The 6,364-nt window shown below is 45.0% G+C and overlaps 1 protein-coding gene across 34 annotated transcripts in view; it reads right to left on the bottom strand.

Annotated features, from left to right (window-relative positions):
* ZFAT (zinc finger and AT-hook domain containing) overlaps nt 1-6,364 on the bottom strand; it is a 264,652-nt gene that overhangs the window by 170,664 nt on the left and 87,624 nt on the right. For 2 of the 34 annotated variants that reach the window (XM_028500259.2, XM_028500260.2), the window contains exon 12: nt 1,363-1,402. The exons of 30 other annotated variants lie outside the window; for them this stretch is intronic. The gene's annotated coding sequence lies outside the window, so the exon portion shown is untranslated. Of the gene's footprint in view, nt 1-449; nt 542-1,362; nt 1,403-6,364 lie in introns of those variants that run through there. 2 more of the 34 variants (XM_055091067.1, XM_055091069.1) reach the window with 1 other exon arrangement.

Raw genomic sequence — 6,364 nt, 5'->3', positions numbered from 1 at the left:
CGCGGAGCGGCTGGGCCCGTGAGCCATGGCCGCTGAGCTTGCGCGTCCGGAGCCTGCGCTCCGCAACGGGAGAGGCCACAACAGAGAGAGGCCCGCGTGCCGCAAAAAAAAAATAATAATAAATAAATAAATAGAGAAAGCCTGCGCACAGCAACAAAGACCCAAAGCAGCCAAAAATAAATTGAAAAATAAAAAATAGGGCTTCCCTGGTGGCGCAGTGCTTTCATACTGAGTGAAGTAAGTCAGACAGAGAAAGACAAATATCACTTATATGCAGAATCCAAAAATAAAAATTGATACAAATGAACATATTTACAAAACAGAAACAGACTCATAGACTTAAAGAACGAACTTACGGTTATGGGGGTGGGGGGGAGGGATAGATTGGGAGTGTGGGATTGACATGTGCACACTGCTGTATTTAAAATGGATAACCAACCAGGACCTACCGTATAGCACAGGGAACTCTGCTCAGTATTATGTAACAACCTAAATGGGAAAAGAATTTGAAAAAGAATAGATACATGTGTATGTATAACTGAATCACTGTGCTGCACACCTGAAATTAACACAACATTGTTAACCAACTATAATCCAATAGAAAATAAAAAGTTAAAAAAGATGTGAGATATATATACACACACACAGTGGAATACTACTCAGCCATAAAAAAGAATGAAATTTTGCCATTTGCAGCAACATAGATGGACTTGGGTATTATGCTAAGTGAAATAAGTCAGAGAAAGACAAATACTGTATGATATCACTTACATGTGGAATCTAAAAAATACAACAAACTAGTGAATATAACAAAAAAAGAAGCTGACTCACAGGTATAGAGAACTAGTGGTTACCAGTGGGGAGAGGGAAGGGGGGAGGGGCAATATAGGGGTAGGGGAGTAAGGGGTACAAACTATTGATGTTAGGCATAAAATAAGCTACAAGGATACATTGTACAACATGGGGGATATAGCCAATATTTTACAATAACTATAAATGGAGTATAACCTTTAAAAAGTGTGAATCACTATATTGTACACCTATAACATATAACATTGTACAGCAGGAATATTCCTCAGCCATTAAAAAGAATGAAATAATGCCATTTGCAGCAACATGGGTAGAGCTAGAGATTGTCATACTGAGTGAAGTAAGTCAGACAGAGAAAGACAAATATCACTTATATGCAGAATCCAAAAATAAAAATTGATACAAATGAACATATTTACAAAACAGAAACAGACTCATAGACTTAAAGAACGAACTTACGGTTATGGGGGTGGGGGGGAGGGATAGATTGGGAGTGTGGGATTGACATGTGCACACTGCTGTATTTAAAATGGATAACCAACCAGGACCTACCGTATAGCACAGGGAACTCTGCTCAGTATTATGTAACAACCTAAATGGGAAAAGAATTTGAAAAAGAATAGATACATGTGTATGTATAACTGAATCACTGTGCTGCACACCTGAAATTAACACAACATTGTTAACCAACTATAATCCAATAGAAAATAAAAAGTTAAAAAAGATGTGAGATATATATACACACACACAACGGTATACTACTCAGCCATAAAAAAGAATGAAATTTTGCCATTTGCAGCAACATAGATGGACTTGGGTATTATGCTAAGTGAAATAAGTCAGAGAAAGACAAATACTGTATGATATCACTTACATGTGGAATCTAAAAAATACAACAAACTAGTGAATATGACAAAAAAAGAAGCTGACTCACAGGTATAGAGAACTAGTGGTTACCAGTGGGGAGAGGGAAGGGGGGAGGGGCAATATAGGGGTAGGGGAGTAAGGGGTACAAACTATTGATGTTAGGCATAAAATAAGCTACAAGGATACATTGTACAACATGGGGGATATAGCCAATATTTTACAATAACTATAAATGGAGTATAACCTTTAAAAAGTGTGAATCACTATATTGTACACCTATAACATATAATATTGTACAGCAACTATACTTAAATTTTAAAAAAGGGTTTTCAATTTTAAAAATGTTTAAAAATAAATAGGAGCAGGGCAGCCGTTGGCTTGTGGTCTCCGATTTGTGACTAATTCCTAGACACAAAGTTGGATGACAACAAAGCTGGAACTAAAACCCACGTCTCGAGCCCCCAGTAAGGAGCAGACAAGGAACTGATGCTCAGTGAACATTTCTGTGTGTAAGCCGCATGCAGCACTCAATCTTCTTAATAGCTCTCAGAGAAAGCATTTTTGTGCTCATTTTTGCAGATGAGAAAACTGGGGCTCAGAGAGGGTATGGATTTAGCTAGTTAGCGGCAGCAGAAATGTCATCTGAGCCCAGGACTGTCTGATTCCAGCCCCATGTTCTTAAGCTGCTCCACAAGTTTTAAATGCAAACATGGTTCTTCTTATATGACTGTTGCATGAGCATAAAAATAAGCTGTCAACCTCATGTTAAGAAATATTATCCAGGTATCACTGGCTTTGGCTGCCGGCAGCCAGGGCTGCTAAATCTTATTGGGGGATGGCTCTGCCAGATGCTTCTGGACAAACCCTGGCCACGGGCACAGCTGGGAGGGAGAACGTAGGGCCTCCACGGGCATTTTCACTGTGCTTTCTCTCTCTGAATCAAGTGGGGTGGGTGGGAGTGGGGGAGAAAGAGGATGGAGTGAGAACCAGGTGGGATTCTGGGTGAGGCAGGCACACTGAAGGTGGAGGGGCTCATCCCAAGCTGAGCGAGCTTGAACCAGAAACCAGAAATCGGAAACCGGAAACCAGAAGCAAAACTGGAAACTGGAAGCCATGCTTCCTTCAGGAACCATTTCTCCCTCACGTTTGCCTCCACTTCTGAGATGACCCTTTCCCTCTCCCCCATCCCCCGCCTCCAATACCGGTTGTAAAAAGCGAGAGAAAGGTACCTCCTCATCCAACCAAGAGAGGTGTAGGATGAAGGTCTACCTTTCAGTATTTTGTGACTATTTCAGTTTATTTTCAGTAGTTAAAAATCGGGAGTTACGTGGAGGAAACTTAAATGCATATTTCCAAAATGAAAGAGGCCTGTCTGAACAGGCTACATACTGTACAGTTCCAAAGATATGAACATTCCGGAAAAGAATAGAGACAGTGAAAAGATCAGTGGTGGCCAGGGGTTGCCGGGAGGGTAAATGAAGAGGGGTGAATAGGTGGAGCACAGAAAAGTTTTAGGGCAACGAAATGACTCTGCTTGATACTGTGTTGGTAGATACATGTCATTATACATTTGTCTAAATCCATAGAATGCACAACACAAAGAATGAATGTAAACTATGGCCTTTAGTTAGTAATGATGTGTCAATATTGGTTCATCAGTTGTGACCAATGTACCACACTAATGCAAGATGCTCATAATAGGAGAAACTGGAATGGGGCTGGGGGAGGGAGTATGTGGGAACTCCCTGTACTTTCCATGCATTTTTTTCTGTAACCTAAAACTTCTCTAAAAAGTAGTCTATTTTTTTTTTTTTTTTAAGTCAGGTGAGTTCATGGGAAAATCTGGATTTCTGGCTTCAGTGGAAAAATCTGGTCTGTGAACACAGAGCCGGCTGTATTCCTCGGTCTGCCAGAGTCCAGCAACAATCAATCCCGTGGAGGAAGCACAGCTTTTCCTCTGGGGCTCCCTCTATTAGGACACCCCAATTTTGTCAAAGCCCAAACAAGCCAGTGTCACTCTTTTATGTTGTCCATCTGGACTTTGGGGTCATTCGAGTTTGGGATGCCAAGACTAAGACCAGTAATTTAGTGCAATAGGTTTCAGACTAGCGTCCTAAGAGACCTTCCTGCCTCCAGGGGTATTGGGTTCGGGGAGGAGAGGGGGAAGTGTGTGGCCTCTGGCCCCCTCACTGCTGCTTCTCCTTTATCTGCTGGACCTGTTGGACTTACTATATAGGATGTACTCCAAAAAAGTGGTCTGTGGCTAAATACACGTGCAAACACTGGGCTAACGCAATGCCTAGGGTTTTGAGGCTCCAAAGGGCAGTGTCCGGCTGAAGGTGATCGCTCAGAGGGGAGGTGGTGTTACGTCCCTTGATTGTCCCTCTTCAGTTCCATCAGACCCCTCAACTTCCATTTATGTCTCGTCACTAACAGTGCATCACGGTGTCACCCATTTCTGATGGGACTGGTTTTGAGGGCTGTTTCCTGATGATGGAACATCCCTTGCCGTCCGTGCAGGACTGCCTCGTTTGCTGCACCAGCGTCGTCCTCCCGCCAAACCGCTCCTCCCAGACCCTCTCAATTCAGGGTTAAGGCCCAGAGATTTTATTAAAAGAAAACGAAAGCATGTAGGCCTGATAAACATTAGGTCTGTGAGATGCACTAGGAAAACGAGACCTCTGCACGAAAGCAAACTTTCAAATTGCTCGCTCTTGGGAAGTCCCTGGCGGTCCAGTGGTTAGGACTCGGCACTTTTATTGCAGGGGGCCCGGGTTCGATTTCCTGGCCAGGGAACTAAGATCCCACAAGCCACGGTGCAGCCAAACAAAACAAAACAAAACCAAGTGCTTGCTCTTGTTATAGAGTCTGGGGAAGGCAGATGGAGACCCACAGCACCTTCCTGCTCCAGGAAGCCCTTCGGGGACTCTGCTGTAAGCTGCTCTTGGGGTCCAGGCTCCAGGTTCAGAGCCTCTGGCCTGCCAGGTGCACCGTCTGTGTCCCCTTTGAGCTGCTCACGTATCACACTGCTCCCTCCGCTTCAGGCTGCTCTTACATACCCTTGTGACTTGTCTTTACTTTTAGGAAAGACGTTTTCATGAACTTGGTGCCTCTCCAGTGTGTCTGTCTCCTACACGTGTGCTGTAGCATATACTGCTCACTTTCTTTTCATAGGTTGACCATATATATATCACTCGGTCATAGCATCCCCAAAACTTTTTTTTCGTTTTTGGCCACGCTGCCGGGTTTGCAGGATCTTATCTCCCCTACCAGGGATCGAACCCGGGCTCCGGCAGTGGAAGCGCAGGGTCCTAACCACTGGACCGCCAGGGAAGTCCTACCAGAAATGTTTATAAAGTAACCGTTATGCGCCAGACGCTGTGTAGGAAGCTGGTCTTTGTCCTCAGGAAGCTCATCCTCTTGACAGACAATCATGTGAAAAAATAACTGCTGTAGGAGTCCCACACTTACCGTGTAATAAGCACAGGAAGAGAGGGGTGGGTGCGGGGCGAGAAAGCGCCGGAGGGAGCAGCTAACCCCCACCCCAGAACTAGGGCAACAGCTCAGAGGTGAAACCTGAGCCAGCCTCGAAGAGCGAGTGGGTACTTGACCGGAGGGGCGGGGCATCGCCCACAGAGGGAATGCCTGGGCAAAGGTGTAAAGAACATCGCCATGTGTTTCAGGAAAGGCTGGTGCCTCTGGGGGCCAGCATGCAGCGACTGCCTGGGCAGAGAGACGTCTTGCATCCGAGGAAGAGCTGAGCTGGGGCAGCTGCTTAGACCGAGGGCATTAGGGATGGTGGGAGGGAAGCCGAAACTTAATCCTCTTATCAGATCAGCACAGCCCGGTCCCGCCTCTGCTCCGTCCTTCTCACCGTGTCAGTGGCTTGCCACTGGGGCACTGAGCCACACCTGCCGCTCGTCCTGTGCTGGAGCGAGCTGGCAGAAGTGAAGTCACGTGGGTACAAGTGTGTGCTTGTCACCTGTTCCTCCTCTATGATTTATTAGGGTCAGCTGTCCAATTTGTGCTTCTTCATATATCAACTTCATCGTCATCTTCCAATGTCGGGACTGGAAAGCATGAGTTTTTTAACCTGGGTCCATGGCTTTGGGGGAATGTATCAGCATCCTGAAATTATGTACAAAGTTGTGTTCGCATGGGCATTTTTCCCAGGGAAAGGCTCCCAAGCTTTTATCAGAGGCTTAAACGGTTCTGAGACCCTTTTCATTGGAGGAAAAGGCAAACAAAACCTCCCAAGAGCCGTGGATGCTTTTTCCCAAGAACATAAGTACAGGAGGAGCAGCGTTGAGATCAGCACTGAAGTTGGACAGTGGGCGTAGCTGATCCTAAGTCCAACCAAATAAATACGTACTTCAAAAAACACTGTGCTTACTAAAATTCAAAATAAAACGTGATCTTTGACAATGCTGGACTATCTAGTGTAACCATTATAATAGCAGCTCTATTGGCTTTTTCGTATGTATGTGCGTGTGTTTTCATATTTTATTACCTTTTTACTTATTAAGGGATTTCCTCTCATACCTAATCTGCAAATGAAACACTGAGGGAGCAGAGCAACCTGAGAGCGCGGGGTTCTGTTTGTTCGCTTGCTATAAAATAAGATCAATAGGGCTTCCCTGGTGGCGCAGTGGTTGAGAGTCCGCCTGCCGATGCAGGGGACACGGGT

The sequence above is a fragment of the Physeter macrocephalus genome, chromosome 15, assembly GCF_002837175.3.
Source record: "Physeter macrocephalus isolate SW-GA chromosome 15, ASM283717v5, whole genome shotgun sequence".
In the NCBI taxonomy this organism is placed as follows: domain Eukaryota; kingdom Metazoa; phylum Chordata; class Mammalia; order Artiodactyla; family Physeteridae; genus Physeter; species Physeter macrocephalus.
The sequence above is the reverse complement of the archived record's forward strand: the minus strand, read 5'-3'. Positions and strand labels throughout refer to the sequence as shown.